General features: G+C 39.2%; 1 protein-coding gene across 5 annotated transcripts in view; it reads right to left on the bottom strand.

Moving 5' to 3' along the window:
* Window positions 1–3965: 3965 nt before the first annotated feature.
* Window positions 3966–23152, bottom strand: part of PRR16 (proline rich 16) — a 228399-nt gene continuing 209212 nt past the window's right edge. For 4 of the 5 annotated variants that reach the window (XR_006580128.1, XR_006580127.1, XR_006580129.1 and 1 more), the window contains one exon: window positions 3967–5758. The gene's annotated coding sequence lies outside the window, so the exon portion shown is untranslated. Of the gene's footprint in view, window positions 5759–23152 lie in introns of all 5 variants that reach the window. The other variant, XR_006580126.1, reaches the window with a different exon arrangement.

The following is a 23152-nucleotide window of genomic DNA, read 5'->3' as shown; positions in this document are numbered from 1 at the left end:
CAAAGAACTGCAAGAGGGCACCAAGTCTATAAGTGGGCATTGAAAACTGACTTAAATAAAAGACTTTCAGAACTAATTATTTGCCTAGAGATGGCGCCAATTCCAGTAAAGTATTGACCTTTCTATTTTGAACTGTTAACTCAAGGGAATAGCTGGACCACACAAAAACAGCAACTAAATCTAAATCACTGCAATTAACTGTATTACTGGGCTTTTATTAGTTGTTTCTACTCAGCAGTTTAATGGTATATTGTGTACAGATGTGGTCTTCTCACCTCAAAAAAGATATACTGGCACTAGAAAAGGTTCAGAAAAGGGCAACTAAAATGATTAGGGGTTTGGAGAGGGTCCCATATGAGGAAAGATTAAAGAGGCTAGGACTCTTCAGCTTGGAAAAGAGGAGACTAAGGGGGGATATGATAGAGGTATATAAAATCATGAGTGATCCGGAGAAAGTGGATAAGGAAAAGTTATTTACTTATTCCCATAATACAAGAACTAGGGGTCACCAAATAAAATTAATAGGCAGCAGGTTTAAAACAAATAAAAGGAAGTTCTTCTTCATGCAGCGCACAGTCAACTTGTGGAACTCCTTGCCTGAGGAGATTGTGAAGGCTAGGACTATAACAGCATGTAAAAGAGAACTGGATAAATTCATAGTGGTTAAGTCCATAAATGGCTATTAGCCAGGATGGATAAGGAATGGTGTCCCTAGCCTCTGTTTGTCAGAGGATGGAGATGGATGGCAGGAGAGAGATCACTTGATCGTTGCCTGTTGGGTTCACTCCCTCTGGGGCACTTGGCATTGGCCACTGTCGATAGACAGATACTGGGTTAGATGGACCTTTGGACTGATCCGGTACGGCCGTTCTTATGTTATTATGGTACTGTTCATTATGTTTTTTTGGTGTGCATTCTGGTAGCTGAACCAGTATATATGGTTTATTAAGTTCTGCTATCAGTTACACCCATCTATACAGGAGTAAGTCTACAGAAGTAAAAGGTTGTGGGTTTATCCTAATGCCATGGACAGCAGAATTTGGTCACTTCTGTGTGCGCTGACCTCTATTTTGAAAGGTGGTGAGTAATATTTGTTTCAGCATCTTCTGAAATAGGCAAAAGCTCTACTAATAAAGAGCTGTAAACAACAGTATTTGTTGCTGAGAACCATAATCTCTTTTGCTACGTCATCTTCCTGACGACACACGAACTGTTTCTTGTAATTCAGACTAAAGCGTTCTATTATCTTTATTATTTATGCATTATTAACATAAAATAACAGCTCCACTGGCACCCAGGACTTCCTACTCTACTGTAGTTGTCCTTATAAAACTGTGTGTGTGCCTAGAGTATTAGATAGGTGCAGTTAGTATATTAAAAATATCATACAGCTTTCTCTAGAGTTGGGCAAGTAAAGAAGAAAACGTATTTGTAAATATTAATTCAGGTTATTTAAGTTGCATTTTTTTCATTTATTTGCAGACATTCAGGTGAACAAGTGTTTAGTCATAAGAATGTTTGCAGAAAGCAAAAAATGTCAAACACTGCTGCAAATGTGATAGTGAGAATATTCACACCCGAAATTCTTTCATGACTATTTTGAAATACTGTTATTATTAGCATAATACAGTAGTTTAATTAAACAATTATGGATGTAGATAATTTGCAAACATAAAATGAGGATCCGCTAGTTATAAAACTCAGGTCACCTAATGGGGTAACACACAAAATAAAGGACTGAAAGAGCTTGGCTTGTTGAGCCTAACCGGAAGAAGGCTGAGGGGAGATAGGATTGCCCTCTATAAATATATCAGAGGGATAAATACAAGGGAGGGAGAGGAGTTATTTAAGTTAAGCACCAATGTGGACACCAGAACAACAACTTCAGGCTTGAAATTAGACAAATGCTTCTAATGATCAGAGGAGTGAAGTTTTGGAACAGCCTTCCAAGGGGAGCAGTGGGGGCAAAAAACCTACCTGACTTCAAGACTGAGCTTGATAGGTTTATGGAAGGGATGGTGATAAGATTGCCTACAATTGCATGTAGCTGATCTGCGACTGCTAGCAGGAAATTCCTCCAATAGCTGGTTACGGAACAGTACATGGGGCTCTGATTTATTACAGAGAACTCTTTCTTAGGTGTCTGGCTGGTGGGTCTTGTCCACATACTCAGAATTTAACTGATCACCATATTTGGGATTGGGAAGGAATTTTCCTCCGGGTCAGATTGCAGAGGCCCTGGGTTTTTTTCGCTTTGCTCTGCAGTATGGGGCATGGGGCACTTGCAGGTTTAAACTAGTGTAAATGGTAAATTATCTGTATCTTGAAGTCTTTAAATCATGATTTGAGGACTTCAGTGACTTTGCCCGAGGTTAGGAATCTATTACAGGAGTGGGTGTGTGAGATTCTGTGGCCTAAAAAGTGCAGGTCAGACTAGATCGTGGTGGGCAAACTTTTTGGCCCAAGGGCCACATCTAGATTGGGAAATTGCATGCAGGGCCATGAATGTAGGACTGGGGGAAGGGGTTGGGAGTGTGGGGTATGGGAGGGGGTGCGGTGTGCAGGAAGGGGCTCCGGGCAAGGGGTTGGGGTGCAGGAGAGGGTGCAGAATGTATGAGGGGGCTCAGGGCAGAGGTTTGGTGTGTGGGAGGGGGTTCAGACTGCGGGAGGGGGATCAAGGCAGGGGGTTGGGGTGCAGGAGAGGTGCGGGGCATGGCAGGGAGCTCAGGGCAGGGGGTTGGGGTGCAGGAGGGGTTGGGAGTGCGGGCTCCAGCCCAGCGCCACTTACCTTGAGAGGCTCTGGGGTGGCAGTGGCGTGCAGCAGGCTCCCTGCCTGCCCTGGCCCCACATCCCTGTGGCCCCTGGGGGAGAGGGAAGGCAGAGAGCTCCATGTGCTGCCCTCCCCTGCGGGTACCTCCCCCGAAGCTCCCATTGGCTGCGGTTCACCGCAGCTCCCACTGGCCGGGAACAGGGGAGCTTCGGGGAAGGTACCCGCAGGCGAGGGCAGCACGCGGAGCCCTCTGCCCCTGCTATCCCTCAGGGGCCACAAGGACATGGTGCCGGCCGCTTCTGGGAGCAGCATGGGGCCAGGGCAGGCAGGGAGCCTGCCTTAGCCTCTTGGCGCCACGGGGGTGGCAATCCCATGGCTGGATCCAAAGCCCTGATGGGCCAGATCCGGTCCACGGGCTGTAGTTTGCCCACCCCTGGACTAGATGATCATGATGGTCCCTTCTGGCCTTAAAAGTCTGTGAGTCTCTGTGACTTAAGTGACCGACTCTACAGTGCAAATGACAAATCTGTGAATATTCATAGCAACTTGTCTATGAGTCAACCATCAACTAAAATTGTATGTTTGAACTAAGGCCGTGACTCAGCTGTGCTCCGAGATCTCATCTCTTGTTGACACCTGTGGAACTGGGGGGTCTTCCCCACGTCACAGGATCAGGTCACTTTTCAGTAATGACAAATAACTAATACATTCATAAATATCACAGATACTATCAAATAGGGCTAAAATTGATTTGATTTTTTTTGCAATGAATCATTCAATCACCAACTGTGGCTACCCATGGCTTCACAGTTTTAAGTGAGACAGAATTCAGATCTGTCTTCTCCCAAAGCCCAGGTACTTTATCACCTGTTGCAGTAATAGGGCTTCAGGCACACACTTCAGCAGTTCTATCATTTCATCCATAAGAAGGGGTGAAGCATATACACGTTTGTTAGCACATTAGAACAGAGCATGAGTACTAAGTTATTTACCCATTTCAAATTCAACTATATATTATTATTTTTGAAAGAACACTTTTCCCCTACTCAACACTTAATTAGTATGTTCCTCATGAGCAAAGGGAATAAAGAAAAGCCTGTTTAGATTAAAGCTGATGGTTAAAGTAAGAGAATTGATATCACATGCTTTGCTTTTTCTCTTAAAATTACACACAGGCTAGAGGATTATGAAAAAAGGAAAATATATATTTTTATTCAAAACAGCTCTAGAATCAATGTGTTCAATGACGATAACAAAATAATCCATTAGACAGATACAATGACTGTTCCTAAATGAAAATCTGTGGATGATTGTAATGACCAATCTCTCTTACCCTTTAGGTTCCTAAATTCCTCTTGACCAAATAGCGGCATCTTTAATAGCCTTGTGAGTATGTTACAGTATGAAAAAAGTGGTTCCTGGATGAAGTGAATCACTTGACAAGGGGACTGTGTGTCATTTTTGAAAATCATGAACATTAGAATTATTCTCTGAATTCCTAGGCAGCTGAATCTTCATTTGCTACAACATATTATTACAGAAAAAAACCTGTACCAATTATATAACTTCACATTCGTTCATGTGACTATCAAAATAACCTATGTACTGAAAGTAAAAGTTAAAATACCTCCTCTTCTTGTTTTCCATACATATTTGCCAGTATAAATATACTTTATAATTTTACAAATTTTAATATTTATATTAAAGCTTTCAGTCTGCAAATCGTTACGATTTAACATGGCAAAACAGTTGCTATGTTTTGGTTCCATCTTTAAATCCTTTTTTGGGGTAATGAAAACCATCTAAAATAAGTGACTGCAAATAATACAAACAACACATTTATTTAGAAAAATAAACTGAAAATGCTGTTTGTTTGTCTTTTACATTTCTCCATGAAGCATAGATAAATGGTTATAAAAATTACTATATGTCAAATACATATTACAAATGACTTTTTTCTTTAATATTTTCTAGGAGCATACTGTCAATGTCCAGCAGGAACATTCTGGGTGTATAGTTCAATAGGTTCAATCTCTTGGCTGTTACTATGATATAAAATGAATTTCATTAAAAAAAATATTAGATCCCTTTTTAAATCCACTTTATCACGTTGATGCTTTTTTCACATACATATTTTTTTAATCTTAAGAAGGACTATTTTCCTGTGGGGAGAAATCCTCACTGTAAGAGAGCATTCCTTTTCTTCAGCTTTTTACTTTTTAATTCCTTTTGGAGCCCCTGCAAGATACAGCTTGTTGCGGTCTAAAATCTCATGGGGCCATCTGTGCAAATGATGGCACACATCATTACCCTGAATGGAAGTGACAGTGCAAATATTAGAAGTGCATTGAGATGCACTCTGTAACAGCTAATTTTTTTTCTTCAGATTTGGGTGGAGAACAGGAGACAACATTCTTTCAAGCATTTTAGCATCACTGATGCTCCGTTCTTCTATGGCTTTGAATATGTACAAGGGATGGCAGAGGTCTTCTTTCCCCACAAATAGCAATATTCCTCTGTTGTAGTACATGCATTGCTTTTCCTGCAATCACTTAAGTGCTTCATGTTTCCTTTTGGCTACATATTTAAATATTTTTTGGATGCTGGCTGGACCGCATGAAAAACTGATTTATTGTTTGTTACTCTAATTGCTCAGTACTGAACTCCTGAAGTGTCAGGCTTGGAGACAGTTGTTTCTGTAATGGGGCAAGGTATTTAGTCCACTTTATTCTTCTTTCCGAGTGAGTAGAATTTAAGGCTGTGGCTTTTGTCAGGGCTCAGCTCATAGCTGTCAGATCTGAGGCAGATGGTTTCATGCAGATTACACCAGTAATTAGTTGTGCTCTGACTCTAAGGGCTTCCATGCTCCAAGGAGGGTCAGGTTACTTTCATCAGAGCTGGCCTGCAAGAAGTCACAATGATGAATCCAACATCAAAGAAATAACTGATATGCCTCCAAATGTAGATATTCCTTCCAGCCTGAAGGAGCTGTCAAAGAAAAAACAAAACAGAAAACAAAACTTTAAAGACACATAGTTATCAACAAATAAAAACCATAATAGGGAAGAGTTTCATTTAACATTTTCATTTAATTAAGAGTCCACATAATTCCAAATTCTTAAAGCACTGGGTTGTTTGATGATTGTACATCCCTACTGATACAGAACCAGATCCTCCGTCGGTGTAAATGGGTTTAAATTTGTGCCTCCCCATTACCCCCTCCTACCCCCACCCCGAGGAGCTTGCTGCTCCCCACCACCCTGGCCCCGACAAGAGCTTTCTCTTTCCCGTTCCCTGGCAGGAGCTTGCTCTTCCCTCCCCACAACCCCAGCAGGAACTCCCTTTATCCCCCTCCCCTGCCCTAGGAAGGAGCTCGGTCTTCCCTGCCTCTGCAGCCCCAGGGTCGGAGGAGTTCTGGGCCCTTGACAATTATTGGGGGCCTGTGCCCTTGCTTGTTCCCCCTTGTGCATGCCCCTGAAACCAATGACAATATTTGACATGCCCAGAACATAAATGAGAGGGTAACAGAATGCCCTCTTCAACTATAGTGCATTTAAAAAAACCAAACCCTTCATATTGAAAATTAAGAAGCAAAAATCTGTGATCTTTATTGAAAAGAGAACTTTATATATTTTAGAGTACCGCTCAGGAGTCAAACTAAATTTAGGAAGGAGTCCAACTCCTGCTTCTTAAAATTTAGCTTTGGTACAAAGTTAGGATTTTAAAAAGATCTATTAAATAATCCATCATGGTGGTCCTTTTTTCCCAGGCTTGTTTCCATGATAATGTACATGTCATGAGAAAGAATGATCTGCGAGCAGTGCAGTCTGCATTTACACCTACATTTACTTTTGTATCACTGAACCAACTAGAACACCTCCTATCTTACTGACTCTCTAATATTAAGTCTGATACTGATTCAGTGGACCTAAGAGGCCCAGCTCAATTATTAGTGTTTTCTGTAAAACCATGAATATTACAGAGTTCAGAAATCTGCTATTACTTTGTTGAAACATTTTGTATGAGTAGACCTTCAAAGGGAATTTCAAATGCCCCAAAGATAGTTTTATCAGGCTGTTTTCTTGTTGTAGGGATTTCCCCCATGCATGGTTCCTTCTATGGGAAACAATTCTAATGGGAAAAATAGTTCAAGTGAGTTGGCAGTTTTTCAAAGAGACATTATTAAGGGCACAAGAGCAAACTATCCCACTGCACAGGCAAGAGACCACCCTGGCTTGATCTGAAACTCAAAAAAGAGTCCCACGAAAAGTAGAAACTAGGTCAAATTACAAAGGATGAATATAAACAAATAACACAAGTATATAGGGACAAAATTAGAAAGGCCAAGGCACAAAGCGAGATCAAACTAGCTAGAGACATAAAAGGTAACAAGAAAACATTCTACAAATACATTAAAAGCAAGAGGAAGACCAAGGATAGGGGACACCCTTTACTCAATGAGGGAGAAAAAACAATAACAGAAAATGTGGAAATGGCAGAAGTGCTGACTGACTTTTTTGTTTCAGTTTTCAGCAAAAAGTTTAGTAGCAACTGGACATCTAACTTAATGAATGCCAGTGAAAATGAAGTAGGATCAGAGGATAAAATAGGGAAAGAACAAGTTAATATTACTTAGACAAGTTAGATGTCTTCAAGTCACCAGGGCCTAATGAAATACATCCTAGAATACTTAAGAAGCTGCCTGAGGAGATATCTGAGCCATTAGCGATTATCTTTGAAAAGTCATGGAAGATGAGATAGATTCCAGAAGACTGAAAAAGGGCAAATATAGTGCCAATCTATAAAAAGGGGAATTAGGACAACCCAGGGAATTACAGACCAGTCAGCTTAACTTCAGTACCTGGAAAGATAATGGAGCAAATAACTAGGCAATCATATTGCAAACACCTAGAAGTTAATAAGGTAATAAGTAACAGTCACCATGGATTTGTCAAGAACAAATCATATCAAACCAACCTGATGGCTTTCTTTGACAAGATAACAAGTCTTGTGGATAAGGGGGAAGTGGTAGATGTGGTATATCTTGATTTTAGTAAGGCTTTTGATACGGTCTCTCATGACCTTGTCATAAACAAACTAGGGAAATACAACCTAGATGGAGCTACAATAAGGCGGGTGCATAACTGGTTGGAAAAACGTTACCAGAGAAAAGTTATCAGTGGTTCACAGTCAAGCTGGAAAAGCATATCAAGTGGGGTCCTGCAGGGATCAGGTCTGTTCAATATCTTCATCAATGATTTAGATAATCGCACAGAGACTGCACTCAAAGTTTGTGGTTGATTCCAAGATGGGGTGGGGGATAGGATTAGTTTGTGGATGATAGCAAGTGCTTTGGGGGATAGGATTAAAATTCAAAACGATCTGGACAAACTAGAGAAATGGTCTGAAGTAGGATGAAATTAAATAAGGACAAATGCAAAGTACTCCACTTAGGAAGGAACAATCAGTTGCACACATACAAAATGGGAAATGATAAGTTTTCAAGTACATAAAAAGCTGTTACAAAGAGGAGGGAGAAAAATTGTTCTCTAACTTCTGAGGATAGGACAAGAAGCAATGGGTGGTTTAGGTTGGACATTAGAAGAAACTTCCTAACTATGAGGGTGGTTAAGCACTAGAATAAATTGCTTAGGGAGGCTGTCGAATCTCTGTTAGTAGAGATTTTTAAGAGCAGGTTAGACAATCACCTGTCACAGATGGTCTAGATAGTACTTAGTCCTGCCTGAGTGCAGAAAACTGAACTAGAAGACCTCTTGAAGTCTCTTCCAATCCTACAATTCTATGATTCTCTTAATGTCCCCACAACACTCAGGTGCCTTACAAATAGCCTGCCGGATATACTGGAGCTAGCAATGTTACTCCATGTGCCAATCAAAGGAGGGCACTGAAGAGTAATATAAATATAGTTTCAACTTGTCCCTCCCATTTCCCTGGGCTGAGTATGCCAATTGTGCTGTGATCCCAGCTCAGGGAGCAAGGAAATAGATATTTATTCACATTTAATATTTATATTCCAGTAGCAACTAGCCCCAATTGGGATCTGTTGTGCTAAGCACCTTGAAGACATAATTGCTGATTTTGCCACTTCTTTGAATAACTGCTACCCAAATCACTTTCCTTTGGCAGAAAATCTAATGCCAAATGTAACCAACTTTAAAATATCAATCATATATATTACATTTTTTCTTTAGATACTGTCCAACTTACTTATGGTTTGTCAAAATTGCAGCACACAGCTGAATTCTGCTAAATTTGAGATTTTGAAGTTATCAATGTCAGAAAACAGCAATAAAACCACAGAAACATCATGGCAGAATGATATCAAAGAGTATATATGCTATGCCACTTTATATGACAGAAACATAGTGGGAACTAGCACATAGTTGAAACAAGCAGCAACAATAGCTGTGAGGAGCTTCCAGTCTTGCCCATGGACAGAAAGGAAATGAGATGTAGTTACTGGTATTGGAACATCCACTCAGAGTGTCTCGAATCCCTTGTTGGCAGGTGTCCTAAATGCTGAGACCTTAGAAATAAATCAAATCTCTCCTGTTACATACCAGAGGCACAGATTAGCAATGTAGTTTCTTTAGACAAAATGTATAATCCAAAATAATCTTCAGATTTGTACTGTACATACTCAATTTATGGCAATTGACTGCAGCTGACATAATGTGGCACATTTAGAGGGAGGCTATACTATATAATTATGGCGTAATGGGTGTTCGGTCTTTGTTTCTCAGTAACGTCCATCTTAGAAGTGCTCAAATGAATTTATAGTTAAAGAAGGTTGAAAAAAACTGCAAACTCAGCATGGGCTCTGAAAGTCAACCTGGGGTTCTTCATGGTCCCACATTATCATAAATAATGAAGATTCTGCAATTGAAACTTAGTTGAAAAGTCTATTATGTACAGCGTCAGAATAGAAGAATCCCTATCACTTCGCCATAGCTACATTGATTCTGCATTGGTTAAGGGGAGAAAAACAAAAATGAATAACTTCCTTTTGTTACTAAAGCAAGGACTTAAACTCAGAATATTCACAGTGAGCATATCAGTAATACTCCAGTTTCACACAGTCATTTTCCTCATCATAACCATATATTAAACTTTGTAGCAGACCTTGTTTACCTCTCCAATTTTTGCATCCTTCCACTCCAGAGACTAGATGCTAAAACACTGTTACTCTCCTGCAGTTTTTGAGCCAGGTTTTATCCCCAGCATTGATCTAGCAAACAAAAACAAGAAATGACTGGTGATATCTTTTCATCAGATGATGAGGTAATGGGGACAGAGAAAGACTTGTGTTGGCACAGTATAAACAGAAACAGTCATTTCCCTACATCTGAGATCTAGGGGTCAATCACTTCAATTCTACTGAAAGACAAAGCAAGGCTACACCTGGTATTTGATGCATTGTTGCAATATAATCATTTTGACAGGTACTAGAGAAAACTGCTAGCATTTCACTGTAGGATTAATGTGGGTGTATAGCAACATAGGAATTGCCATATCGGATGACAACAGTGGCCCATGTCCAGTATTTTGCCTCTCACAGAAATAGTATAATGGACAATTATGGTATAATTTGTCTTTAGGGGAGGTTTCATCCTAATTCCAGATAGTCAGGACTTAGTTTGCATGCTGAACCAAAGGTTTATATCCCATTTTAATCTGTAGTGCTATCTCATAGAAATATGTAACTCTTTTTGGCCTCAACTACACCTTGTGGCAATGAGTTCCTCAGGCTAATATTGCATTGTGAAAAAATACACTGTGGTGGCAATGTCCCTGGATTGTGCTGCACACTGGTCCAGCAAGATGGAAATTCCACAACCAATTCATCTAAATTTATACATGAAGGGTTTAATCAATTCAATACAAACATGAATAATTTTATCAGTACTGTCTGTCAGTATGCAGTCCTTCCTCAAACTTATTCAGAACACTGAATTCCCTTATGAGTGATATCAAAATCACTTTCTTTTTTTTTTTTTGGACATGCAGTCTCTCTATATATCTAAATTCATATCCATGTGAAACATGAAAGGTCTATTCGTATTCTCCTAGCAGCATTTGTTATCTTGGATGTCAACGTACACTGCATGATTCGTTCCCAAGGCACAGCTGAATACTTTGATACCTTCACATGATGTCTTAAAAATTGGTCTCTTTGTGACTGATGGTCTCCATAACAAAAAAAAATCTTTTGTATGCTAATATGGGATCTCCCATACAAAACACAGTTTTGCAATGTTCTGAAACACACAGAAACCAGGTGGGGTGAACATCCCCACATTATTTTAAAATAATAAATATTAAATACAAAAGAGCTGTATTAACATTAACAGACTATTAAGTTTAAAGTGAAGCATTCAAAAATTAGGAAATGATAGAATTAAGGTTGCTTGTGCAATTTTTCCTTCACAACTCTCTTGTAAGGTAAGAAATTTGTATTATCCTGAATTTACAGATGGGGAAATGAGGCAGAGAGAGTGAGTGTTTAGGACAAAAATTTGGAAAAACATCCAATAATTTGGGGGATCTCAGTGATTAGCTGCCCACTTTGAGACATGTAGCATCTAATTTTACAAGTTCTTACCATTTTGGGGGATGTATATATTCAAAGCACTGCATTAAATTAATTAATTTCACAATAGCCCTGTTAAGTAGTTGGTACGTATTATGACCCATACCTGTCAATATCCTGATATAGGGTAAAGCGTAAACTTTAGAGAGATGCATAACTGCATAAAAGTACCTAAAGACACAAAGAGAAATTTAAATAAATATACAGAGAGATGCAGAGGTAGGGGACGGGGAGGGCAGAGCTAGTGAGGGGTATATAGAGAGACTATATCATTATATTCCCTCTCTCTGCATTCCCCTACCAGCACCTCCATTTCAACCGTTTCCTTCCACTAGCATTTCATTCCAAAAGACCCCACCCCAAAGAAACCAATTACATTATAATACGTACCCTCTAAAACCCTCCTCGGTTTCATTCTTGACCTCCCTCCCCCATTTCAATTTAAAACACACACATACCCTCCTCATTTTTACTCAAAATTATATTAAATATAAACATATTGAAATAAAACCAAAAACCATTAAAAGAAATAGAATAAGAGCAGTATTATTGTTGATGCAGTGATAATAAGTGTCATCTACCTGCAAACATTATGGATTACAGCAAATAAAGAAAGCAGTCAAAAATTATTAACAGAGTTAATTTTAGATTTTGAAATGGCAGTTGGAATATGTCCAGTATTTAGTCATTTTAGTAGTGCATCGTTCTGTTACCAGCTTTCCTCTCAAACTACAATATAGAGTGTTGTATAGATAGTTTTTAATAAGATGATGTAATAAGGGGAAAATAACCTATAAGGGTACTAATTAAAAAATGTTCTAAATAGTAAATGAACACTGATTTAAAATTTAGTATAAACAGTCACTTATATTTAACCAGAGAGGATATTCATTCAAGTCCCCAGTTTACAGTATTTAATATTAAAATCCCCTTTAGTAACCACAAGCTGCATGTTCAGGTCACTTAAAACACAAGCAATGTAATTTGGAATTATAATTAATAACCATTTCATATGTGGGTTATTCAGGTAAGTAGAACCAAAACTGTTTGTTGGTGAAAAATGCAGATTCCATAACAGAAATGTTTAATGAATTTGTGTTGGATTTGCTGAACTGTTTATGACCAAACAAAAACAAACAAAAAAATTCAGAAAAGTCAAAATGTTTCATTTCATTTAATTATTAAAATGAAACATTTCAAGTGTTCAGTTTAACATGGCTTTTTGTTTGAAAATTTCCTTCCATTTTGTTTCAAAATGTTAAAAATGCTCAAAATCAAACTGAAACATTTCATTTCAGTTCAAAATGTTTCATTTGACCCAAAATTAATTTTTATTTTTTTTGATTTGCTGAAAATTTCAAAAAAATTCTTTTGAACCTGAAATAAAAAATAAAATATTATAATAATGATAATAGAATAATAGAATAATAATAATAATAATCCATTATCTGCACAGCTCTAATTGTGGATACAGAAAAGGAATGTAGAAGTGGTTCCATTTAGTTTTTAACAATTTAAAACCCTGAAAAATATTGAGTAAATATTTTCCAGGCATTTCTACATTCTGAAGACATCTTTCTGAACACACTGTTATGTTTCAAAAATACAGATATTTAGATCCAGGTCTAAGTCGTGCTATTTGGATTTTTTCTTATTCCTTTGAAATGAAATCTATGTGTATACTAAAGCCTAATTCTTCTTTACATGGAAGTTAGTCAGCTGGCTTTTGCTTTTTTTGTTCTTGCTGTCCATTTGTAATTCTTTCATCTTCATTTAGGTCACAAACATATTTTCTTGCTATTCAGGGTTTGGAAATCTTTGTCATTATACCTTGGTTCCTTTTTTTAAATACAAATGGTGGTTTAGAGTACATTTGGTGGAGAGCATAGTGGTTAAGTTTTATCCAGAACTCAAGTAGCCAATATTTGATCCAGACACAGTTGCTAAGACGCGTGATGGATTGTAAGTGGCAGGCCATAACTTTTATTAAACAAATACAGGGGTGGAGCTCTACCTGGCCATCACTTATACTCTCCTGTATCAGGTATTTAAGTGGTTCCAGTGTGGGGGTTACAGGGTTCTACCACATAACCCATAAATGGCAGAAGGCTCTTCTCAGCTTACTATCCAGGACTCAGCTCACCACCCCCAATAACAGGAGTAGAGGGTGCAGAAGGATAGGATGCCTCAGTCTCCAACGGCCATAAGGTCTCACCCTATCCCATGAGGCTAAGGCCCATTAGCAAAATCACAGGCCTTTTACCTATGGGAGCCATTCATTTTATCCTTTTTACCTCACTGGAAACAAGCTGAAAGTTGCGACAAATTCACAACTTAAGAAAAATACTTCAGCTAGGTACCAAGCACATTCCTACTTAATGCACTGTGGCTTGAAGGTGCTGTGAGGAAGGTGAAAAAACTCCCCTGGGCCTCTGCCAGTTGTCCCTAAGGATGAAAAAATTCCTTCCTGACCTCCAAATGGGTGATCAGCTAGACCCACATCATCTGTCAGGCTGGAGTCCCATTCCTAGTTAAGGGTGGGGTTGCTGAAACAGAGCTGAAAGAGGGTCCACATGGTCCTTGCTCCAGATTAAATCCTGGAAACTGGGGAATGTTGGTCGATCAGGACCCCTACCCCCACCCCAATTGGCCAACGGGTGTCAGAGACTCTGGGTAGGAGGAGCTACTTGGCGTCACTCAGCAAGTGTCTCCTTCTCTTGCTGCTGGGGATTTACCCCTTCGCCGCTGGCCCAGTCAAGTTCCCTCACCCATTGAGATGGAGAGGTGGCATTTTTACTTCGTGCTTCTCCATCATTCAGACTTTATAAACTAATATTATCACATCCATGTTCAGCAGTGTGTTACTGTGTTCAAACATTTGTCTCCCATCCTAAACCAAGATTAACATTCAAATGTCTGCAAAACGGAATGGTAACAACTCCACTCCCACACCTTTCTGTAAAGCAATTATATTGATTTTTCAAGCTACTCTCTTTCAGAACATGCTTTTACTTCTAGTAATTTTCCAGTAGTAATTACTCAGAGAATCAGTCTGACTTTTTGAACCTGTAAATAATCAGTATACCAACATGAAATCAATTAGAATACACATTATCTTCATTAAAATGGTTTCGCTTATAACCTTGAACTATGATATAAAACATTTCAAAATCTAAAATTAATTCTGTTAATAATTTTGACTGCTTTCTTTATTCGCTGTAATCCATAATGTTTGCAGGTAGATGACACTTATTATCACTGCATCAACAATAATATTGCTCTTATTCTATTTCTTTTAATGGTTTTTGGTTTTATTTTACTACAGCACTGACAACGCCAGCGTTTTTTCTGGAAATTCAGATATTTCAATAGAGCTATACCAATTTACACCAGCTGAGAATAAGGCTCATTGTCTTTAATGAATCCAGAGAGCATACGAAGAAAGGATTAGTAAAATACAGTATATCATGTTTTGTAACTGAAGTCTACTGCTTAAATGATGTCAAGTATCAGAGGGGTAGCCATGTTAGTCTGGATCTGTAAAAGCAGCAAAGAGTCTTGTGGCACCTTATAGACTAACAGACGTTTTGGAGCATGAGCTTTCGTGGGTGAATACCCACTTCGTCGGATGCATGTAGTGGAAATCTCGAGGGGCAGGTATATATAAGCAAGCAAGAAGCAGGCTAGATATAACGAGGTTAGTTCAATCAGGGAGGATGGGGCCCTCTTCTAGCAGCTGAGGTGTGAAAACCAAGGGAGGAGAAACTGGTTTTGTAGTTGGCAAGCCATTCACAGTCTTTGTTTAATCCTGAGCTGATGGTGTCAAATTTGCAGATGAACTGAAGCTCAGCAGTTTAAAAAAAACTTCAGGACCAGACTTCAAAGAAGGGTGGAGGCATTTGAAAATAAAGTTCTTATGACCTTCTCCTGAGCATTATGTTATATGCAGCTTTTCTTATCTAAGGATACCAGATCCATCACAATGGGACACTATTTAGTGAAATGAATTGTCCTGTCACCTTTTATTGGTTCATGAGGAGAGATGATTTACCAGTTCCTTCTCTTCCTGTTTTGTATAGCTGACATGTAGATTACCAAAAACTATGGAATGTTTCAAATACATCTTCTCTTTCAGAAAAATTGGATGATTCAAAAACAGGACAATCTTATGGCTAAAGACTGCTGCAGTGCTCGCTCTTTCTTGCCTTGTACCTAGACTTGTATCTAACTTGAGCTGGGTGAAATTATTAAGGAAAACTTTTTTTTCATTAAAAGCAGCATAATGTCAAAACTAATTTTTTTCATTAAATATCACTTCCAATGTAATTTTAAAAAAAAAATTCAAAGCAAAACAATTCAGGGTAAATTGGCCCCACATTTTAAATTTTTTCTTTTACTTTCTTTTCTTAGAAAAGTAGGAAAAAGTTAGAGTGGAAGAAAGTAACACTTGCATTATTAAATTTTAATTTATGTTGCTTTTTTAAACATTCTCTCTTTTTAAGTGAGATATAACATAGCAATGATTTGTTTCTTACCATTTGGAAGATACTCAAAAAAAGTGAGGAAGTGTATATCTGTGTGTAAGTCATACCTTTCATACTTTGATACTGTTTTCCAGTTGGCAAAAATGGGGAGAAAAAGGTTTTTCTACACTTTTTTTTTTAAATTTTTCCTTATTTACTCATTTCCCAACATGAACATTTCAATTAACTATTTTTCTTTGAAAAATTCCAGTGGAAAAAATTACCAGAGATGGGAGGGCTAAATTCAAAGCTGGTGTCAGTAATACTTTCACTAACCTCAGTTTGAGTTTACCAATATTGACTTCAGTATTACCTAGGGGCATGAGGACAATGTATAGGCTTGTGTATTTAGAAATATATGAGTGTATTTAGTTAGTGTGGCAGTCAAAAAAGTTATTCGCACAAGGTTTCAGGATAAGCAATCATGAGGTTGTATTCAGAATGTGATAATTCATAACAATACATTAGAATTTATACATATTTAAGATATACAATATTTACAGATACCACCCAGGACCCGTTATAGATGCAAAAGGAACCTGCAAAAGGAACTATATTACATAGATCCAAGAGGTGCTTATTTATTTATTTTTGTTACATAGAATAAGGGGATTTTCTGATGGCTAAATTCAAATAAAGTGGCTTTTTCAATACATTTTGAAGTATTCATGAGTTTAATTGCCTTCATGAGAAAATCAAAATAGAACTTTGTGATGGGGCAGAGCAGGTGCCAGCTCAGGCCAAGGCCCCTAGGCTTCACTGAACACTGATGAATGCGTAGCTGGGAACCAGTCTGGCTCATCTGTGTGTTAGTATTAAAATGGGCATTAGATTTATAGAGATGTATTTAATATTTGACTTTATGAAATGCTTGCGAGTTGCTGCATGCATTAATCTCACTTACAATATTTGTATCCTATTCTATAAGGTAGTACTTAAGTGTTTGCTTTGTAACTGGAAACCCCCACAGTCAAGAGAAATGCATTACTAAGTGTGAAATGCAAGTTTATCACAAGAGGTGTCATCTCCTCCCCAACTAAAGAACGCCTATAGACACCGGATGAACCATTGTGGAACACCAGTGGACAAAAGACTTTTTTGATTGCTCCTTCCACAGTTATTAAGAGGAGACATGCACAAACCCTTGTCCCATCACAGTTTGAACTCTGGGGTAAGGGAATAAAAATTCCTGACCAGAAACAACTGTATCATTCTGCTGTTTGGAATTTGAAGAGGGCAATATTTCTAAGCTTAAGGAAGGGATCCCCAAGCTTCTAGCCTGAGTTAGTCCTAGAAGACATAAAGAACTTGCATATTACAGCAGCTTCTATTACCCATTACTTAAGACTGTAACTCATTTGTGAGTGTATATTTACCTGTTTTAACCTATAAATAACTCTCATTTCTTTTTCCTAGTTAATAACTCTTTAGTTAGTTTATTACAGGATTGGCTACAAGTGTTGTCTTTGGTGAGAGATCTCAGGTACAATTGACCTGGGATAAGGGACTGGTCCTTTGCGACTGGGAGTAATCTGAATATTGATGTGATTTTTGGTATAAGGGACCATCTATCACAAAGGCAGTCTTGCCTGGGTGGCAAGATAGCCTGGCATGCCCAAGGGCACTATCTGTAACTCCATGTTAACGCTGTTACAGTGCCTGAGGAGTTCACATCTGATACCTGGTTGGCAAAATCTAATTATAGAACACAACCAACTTGGGGTTTGTGCCTTCGTCTGTAACAGTCTGCCCTAAAGTTGACATTCACGTTCATGAGCCACTCCAGAGAGCCTGACAAACTTACTAAACATCAGAACACAAATTCACTGGTACTGTTGCCCCCTTTTGACCGAAGCAGCTAGTCAAGTTCAGGGCCCTATGGATATGCCAGCTGGGAGTAGAAATTGGTGATAGGTATTTATTTGATGCAGTTGTGTTTATTTACAAAGAACATATCAAGTTCTGTCTCTCTTATCACAGACAGAATCAAATAGCAAGAAACAACTTTTTTTTCCTCACAGCACCTATGTACTTTGTTGCATGTCTTGGGAGGAGCATCCTCTCTGAAGAGAATTGATTAGCACCAGATAAGGTTGCCTGTGGCTCTGACATGTGCCTGTGAAAGGAGATTCTGGTTTATCTGTGGGATGTACTGTTATTAGAACACTCTTTTCAGCCTGCACGCATGACCCAACAACCTCTTCCCAGGTTTCTTCCAGGGTCACCCGCCATGCTTCTAGCTGCTCCTTCAGTCTCGCTTTCTCTCTGATTATGTCTAAAATACAGCTGCTACATCAGCACAGCTATAGCCCTGCAGCTTCCTACACCGATGGAAGGGGGTATTCCATTAATGTACGCAATCCACCTCTCTGAGAGATGTTAGCTAGATCAATGGAGTAATGCTTCCATTGACCTAGCTGCAACTACAGTGGAGGTTAGGTCAACCTAACTATGGTGCTCAGGGAGCAAAATTTTTCACAGCCCTGAGCAACATAGCTAGGTTGACCCACATTTTAGGTGTAGATCAGGCCTCAGTCTTTCCCAGTTTTTGTCTGTTCCATCTTTCCCCACACACCTACCAAAAACAATACTCAGCCAAAAGCTTTTGGGCAGGTTTATGTACTCCTTTTGTCTTAGGTGGTGGAGCTTATGGTTATGTTAACTGAAGGGTTAGTTCACAAATATTAATCTCAATGGGGTTTTAACTCAACCCATAACACATATTCACCCATATCATAACATTACATGCCATAGATAACCAGAATTTCTTTTCACAGGCACATCTCGGGTATGTCTTCACTACCAGACAGATCAGCGAGCAGCAATCGATCCAGCGGGGATCGATTTATTGCGTGTAGTCTAGACACGATAAATCGATCCCTGAGCGCTCTCCTGTTGACTCCTGTACTCCAGCTCAGCGAAAGGTGCAGGCAGAGGCAATGGGGGAGTGGCAGCAGTCGACTCACCATAGTGAAGACACCGCAGTAAGTAGATCTAAGTACGTTGGCTTCAGCTATGTTATTCACATAGCTGAAGTTGCATAACTTAGGGTACGTCTTCACTACCCGCCGGATCAGCGGGTAGCAATTGAATTCTCGGAGTTCGATATATCGCATCTCATCTAGACGCGATATATCGAACTCCGAACGCACTCCCGTCGACTCCGGAACTCCACCACCGCGAATGGCGGTGGCGGAGTGGACGGGGGAGCCACGGACTTCGATCCCGCGCCGTGAGGACGGGTAAGTAACTCAAACTAAGGTAGTTCGACTTCAGCTACACTATTCGCGTAGCTGAAGTTGCGTACCTTAGTTCGACCCCCCCCCCAGTGTAGACCAGGCCTCAGATCAATCCCGCCCCCGCCAAGTGTAGACCAGGCCTCAGAGTTACAGTCAGCCTTATCTGGTGCTAACCAATTCTCTGAAGAGAGGATGCTCCTCCCAAGACATGCAACAGAGTACAATGAATAAATTAATTGGGAATGCATGCATCGGCTATTAAAGTTATTTTATTCTTAGATACTTAAAATGACACAAATTGTTTGGAAACAGTTCATACCAAAGTACAACTTCCAGCTGACAAGTGAAACCTTTTCTTGTTCAGCCAGGAGCCAGGCTGGATGGTGGAGAACTGAACTGGCAGCCCCTCAGTTGCCTATTTTTAAAAGATGTGTATGGGTGAAAGAAGGCATGTATGAAATAATGTAGCTACCATTATTCCTGCTCATTTTGACATTTACTGATCTTTCATCTATTTCATATCTCTCTGCCATGCGTCAAACAATTGAACTGCCTTGTAGGACCACACCCATCTTTCAAGCCAATAAAACTTAGCAAAACATCAGAAGATATTTGTAAAATTCTTTGGCTCACCCTGTTTACAGATTTCCCTATCTAGGGATGAAAACATTTATGTTTCCAACTGACAGCATTTTGTTTGTTAACAAATGTTTTACAGGATTCAACTTCTTCCTTTATTCTCTGCCACAAATATTTTGCCACTGAGGATTAAATATGAATTTGACTGCCAGAACTGATATGGAGATTCCTGAAGTAACACTACTTTTGCATTAAACTCTTCCCCCAAAACATGCTAATGTGACAGGAAGGTAAAATCACAATGACTTTTTGCACTGTATAAGTAATGAAACAATATTGCAGCACTGAATAAAAGAGACAGATACCAAAGCCATATGCTCGCTTAAACATTTTCCCATAAAAATAATTGCTCTGGTTCTACAGAGTGCTCTGGCTGCTTTATATCACTTTAGTTGTGCAAAATAGCCCTTATGCTAGTGGATTTGGCCACTAAAGGGTGCTGTGCCTGCTGAGAGAAATCCTCCGGTGCTGGAGAGCTGGTGGAATGGCTTTACACCAGACGCTCCTTTCAGGTGCTGACACAGGGAGTAAAGATGACAAAAAGGGGTCATGTCCAGGTTTCCTTTATGCCCAGCTGATCCTTGGCTGCTAGAGCAGCACATAGGTGCCTTTGGTAGCTGCTGCAAGATAGAAGAGCCTTTGAACTTGCAACAGAGACCAAGACAGCATTTGGCAGTCTCAGGATGAAGGCCAGGGAAAGAGACTTAGAGCTGCCTTTCATGTCTTGCTCTAGATTTGTGCTCAGCTCTTCTCAGCCTGCCTAGAAGATCCAGTCTCTCTAGTTTGGGGTCATTTGGACATAAAGGGTTTTATTACTATTATTGTTGTTCCATTATATTCCGATGCTCTGTGTTCTATTTTTACTGGAGATGGGTTCATGCTGCAAAAACCTGATCTACATCCAAATTTCACATCCCAGCATTAAGTTATATTCCATGTCGGGGGCTTGGTGTGCTCCATTATGAAGATACAGATTGTTTATAAAATTCAGATTTGGTTTGGTTTGGATTTTGAAGCCTCCCTCTCCCAAAGTTTAGGGGTGTTCAGATCCAGCACCATCTCTTTCTCTCACCCGCTTTTTTAAAATATTGGATATCTATGACCTGCACTGCATTTACTTGCTCTAAGAAAATCACGAAAATGCAGGTCTTGGCTTAACAGCGATGTTGGAGGACAGTACTTTGGAAACATCTGGATATTTTTGCTTTCTTTAAATGAGATCTCTTTGACCTCTAAAAATGAGTACCCCATTCCAACCTTGCTGTTTCTCCAGTGAAGTTGCATTAATGCCTGTATGAGAAAGGAGCAACCCTTGAATCGTTAATTGATGGAGACACAATCTTATGCCCTTTTTGTGGCTTTGAAACATATGGTCTCAAGCACTGATAAGAAGAGTTCACTTCTCCAAAAGACTAATTTTTTCCCCTACCACATGGGTCAGCAAACAGTTTAGAAGGCCAGAATACCTTTTGATGGTACTTCTGAGATTGCTCACTAAAGAGCAATAGCCCTGTTTTTCTAGCATCAGTATTTATTAAAGAGAAAGGTCAATAATCAAGTTTGTGTCTGTGCGTATAACTGAAACTTTATATATTTTGTTTTTGTCTAGGAGTATAAATATAACATATATAAATAACATACATATATACAGAGATGGCCCATATTGTTGGGTGAAGGCAAGGGACAGTGCCACACGCCTGACCAGGCCACAGTAGCTGCTGGCCAATGGAAGTCCTCCTTGGTAGAGGCCACCATGAGTTAACTCCTATTGCGACTTTCAAATGCTGGGACTGGTGGGTTGATGAGGACTGACCTACAGAACAGCAGTAGGTGAAGATAAACCTCTATGAACCACTGCAAATTTGACATCAGCCCAGCATCAGAAAAAGGGGTTAGATTCACAAAGTAATCTGGGCATGTTTACAAGGCCTAGGAGTTGTCTGATGTGGCACCTCTGTGTGGGACTGTCCCCCAGGAAATGTTGGTATGCTATTGATCTGAACATGAAAAGATGGGAAAGTTGTTTATAGCCTAGGGTGACTGGAGCCTTAATCCCTGTCCCCATGTTTCACTGCTTCCAGGACCAGTTGCATTTAGAAGCTGTCTTAAGGTTCAATAAAGTTGCAACCACTTGGCCAAAAATGATAATTATTGTCTCCATACTCATTGGCCCCTACCATTCACAATGGTCAGTGTGTGATTTCTAGGAATACATGTACTTCCTTACCTCGCATTTTAATCAAACAACCTGCCCTTTATTGTAAATTGCACATCTGCAGCCAACTATCATAAAATAAACAGCTACTAGCAGTAATCATAGAGAGGAGTATGTCACAAATAAATCTATGCTCTCACTGATATAGGGAGCAAGCCCTGTTCTTTTTGTCATGAAAGTAACCCCATAACAGATCGATAGGTATTTCTTATTTTCATCTGTATCTATAGATTCTTACTGAAAACTATATACTCACTGTCCATCTATTGCCAAGAGTCTGCAGTGTGACTAGTGGGGAAATTTGTGATTGAACATTTAGGTAAATCAGAAACTAAGTTCTGGTATAGTGTATTTACACCACTTTTCTATTCATGGACCCAAAACTTTGTTCATAGGAATAGTCATGGGAAATGATTTTTGGGTCCAAATTAATTTTTGTGACTAAATTAACTTTGTTTCAAGCAAAACTAGTAAATCTTCTTCATTGCCCAGTCACTTTACCCAAAAAAGACAGCTGAGCATCAGAAATACCAGCTTGTGGGGATTATGGTAATGTCTGTTAGGCTTAAATGTAATTTTTGGACAGGTCAGATACTTTCCTCCTACACTGTTACCAAAATTATTTAGCCAGTATGTATTCTTAAGAGGATCCATACTTATGCTAAAGCGAACCATTTCTCAGCACCCTCTATACAGAAATATATTAAAAACTGTGTGTAAGATTTTGTTCTTGGTGCACACAGAGATAAACATAGTGTTTTGCTAGGGTTTGTGAAAATAATAAACAACTGATATAACTGTTGCTAGAAAGAGGTACAAATTTCTGACAGCCTTGTACACCAAGTGCAAAACTGCATGGGAATGGAAATATTAGGGTAAGAATGAATCAAACGAATTTGGGGAGGTTGTGCCTATATATACTATTAAGCAGAGAATTATATTTCTGGACAGTCCATGCTGTTGGTTGTACCCCAGATCGATGGAGTGATAAAATATGTAATCCCTATCTTTCTGTATTTGTGCTGAATAATTCTGATTAAAACCCTTGGGTTAATACATTTGGTTGACTGTGATTGATGTTCTATTGATAAACGAACCAAATTTCCAAGTACAGTAATAACTGCTTCCTCTCTTGCGCATTGTCAGTGCTTATGA

The sequence above is a fragment of the Mauremys mutica genome, chromosome 6 (genome assembly GCF_020497125.1).
Source record: "Mauremys mutica isolate MM-2020 ecotype Southern chromosome 6, ASM2049712v1, whole genome shotgun sequence".
NCBI classification, from domain to species: domain Eukaryota; kingdom Metazoa; phylum Chordata; order Testudines; family Geoemydidae; genus Mauremys; species Mauremys mutica.
Note: the sequence above shows the minus strand (reverse complement) of the source record. Positions and strands in the feature narration are given on the sequence as shown.